Here is a 2500-nt window from a genome sequence, read left to right as displayed (position 1 = left end):
GCGGGCAGTCTAGTCTCTCTCTTTCACTCTCTCTTTCTCTATTCTTATCGGGGCTTCTTTGATTAAGTATTGATGTTGGGGCTATTGCAATTGGTGTTATCATGATCATTTTGAATGTTGTTATTACTGTTAGTTTCATTAAATTATGATAATTATTTTCATTGTTATTATTATTGTTATTTTTATTATCATTATTGTAATTGTTATTATTTTTTCATTATCATTGTTATCATTATTATCATAATCATTATCATGATTATTATCATTATCATTGTCATTGTCATCATCATCATTGTCATTATCATCATCATTACTATTATTATTATCATCCTAATTATCATCATTATAATCACCATCATCATCATTATTATCATCATCACCATCACCATCATCGTCAACATCATTATCATCATCACTATCATTATTATCATTACCTTTATCTTTATCTTTATTTTCATCATTATCATCGTCATCATTACCGACATAGTTATCACAATTTATGCAATCATTAATGTCATTGATAATGATGACAATGTTGAACAGTTATTATCCTTATAACAAATTATAATAACCGTTACCATCATTATCACTATCATCATTATCAGAGTAATTATTCCTATTATCACATTATCATAATTATCATTATCATTGTCATGTTATTATCACCATCACCTTGTTACCATTGTCTTTATTTTTAGGATAATCATTATCATCATTATGGGTATCATTTACATTGATAGTATTGCTATCAATTGTTTATATATTATATTTTATATATTTAGTAGTATTACTTAAATCCTCATTGATAATTTCATTTTGTTTGTTTGTTTGTTTGTTTTGTTAATTTATGTATATTGAGTATTAGTATCTTTATTATTATTATTGTTATCATTATTATTATCATCATTATTTTTGTTATTATTATTATCATTATTATTATTATCATTATTATCATCATTATTATTATTATCATTTTTATTATTGTTGTTGCTGTTGTTTTTGTTGTTGTTAATATCATCGTGACTATTATAATCATTATCATCCTTATTTTTATTATCATAAAAATCATTCGCATTCTCATTGTCACTGTTGTTATCACTATTACTGTCATCATCATTATTGCTTTTGATATTATTGTTGTCATTTTCATTATCACCATTTTCATGATTGTTGTTATTATTATCATTACTGTTAGTAGTAATAGTAGTACTATGATTATCATTATTGTTATCATCATCAGTGTCATTATTAGAATCATTATTACTATTATTATTATTCGAATGTCATAATTATCATTATCATTATCATTACTGTCATTATCATTATTGTTGTTATTCTAATTATCATTGTTATTATTTTCAATATTTCTACTGCTATCACTACTAGGGTCTTCATTATCAGTGATATTACTAACATCATTGTCACTAGACTTGTCACCATTATTATTATCATCAATTTAATTACCATTATTATTTTCATTATTACCATTATTATTATCATTATCATTATTATTATTATTATCCTTATTATTGTTGTTGTTGTTTATATTACTGGTATGATTATCATTATTATCATTATCATCATTGTATATATCATTATCATTGTCCTTGATATACTTACCATTAATATTACGATCCTCACTCGCATAATAATCATCGTCCCGCTCCTTCTATCCTCATAAATATATTTGCTTAAAGTCATAAATTCGTACCTGTGACTTCGATTGCAAAGTTGTTTGTTGAAGTTGTTATTAATATTATCATGACTTAACATCACGAACTCTTTCGTAAGGACAGGGACGGTACCTTCTTTAAACACAGACGCGCGTGTGTTATTAGTATGTGTGTGTGTGTGTGTGTGTGTGCTGTATGTGTGTATTTGGTCCTGAAATATCTGATATATGCACCTGTCAGTTTTGCATGAATTTATAAAAAGCTCTTTGTCTCAGGAGCCCCGAATATACGATTCAGAATTCAGAAAGAACTTACAGTTTCGAACGAGTCCTCCCAAAGGAGTAGTCTTGGCACTGGAATCACACCTAAATACTGTGATATCTTCCCGGCCCTTGACTCCTAACTCTTGGCCGCCCACCATGAAGACCAGCCAAGCGCACCTCCGCACGTGCCGCCCACGCCGCCCACGCCGCCCCGCCCTTGCACGCTTCATCCTCCACCCTCTGCCATAAATGGTGCCATTACGTGTCAAAAGATCTGTTTTAGATTATGGGTTTTAATAAGGCTGTTTCGCTCGCTGAGAAACGAAGATATGTATGCTGACTCAGCAGTTTCATGCAACCTGACATGCTGTAAAACAGTAGTTGACAGTCGGTGTAACATGATAACCCGCAGATGGTTCAGAATTTAATGTATAGAATAGTTCAAACATACTTTTCTTAGATTGTGAATTAAGGTTTTACAGGATTTCTCTAGCAGAGAGTGTGGCGTCTCGCGTTGTATTTCCTTCCCAAAGGAGCACTGTTCACCATTTCCGTTGCAAGTGC

General features: G+C 30.2%; 1 protein-coding gene across 1 annotated transcript in view; it reads left to right on the top strand.

The window, feature by feature from the left end:
• Phlpp (PH domain leucine-rich repeat protein phosphatase) overlaps positions 1 to 2500 on the top strand; it is a 48147-nt gene that overhangs the window by 7227 nt on the left and 38420 nt on the right. The gene's annotated exons all lie outside the window — the stretch shown is intronic.

The sequence above is a fragment of the Penaeus japonicus genome, unplaced genomic scaffold, assembly GCF_977035675.1.
Source record: "Penaeus japonicus unplaced genomic scaffold, GWHDUDI00000001_assembly GWHDUDI00000009, whole genome shotgun sequence".
In the NCBI taxonomy this organism is placed as follows: Eukaryota; Metazoa; Arthropoda; class Malacostraca; order Decapoda; family Penaeidae; genus Penaeus; species Penaeus japonicus.
Note: the sequence above shows the minus strand (reverse complement) of the source record. Positions and strands in the feature narration are given on the sequence as shown.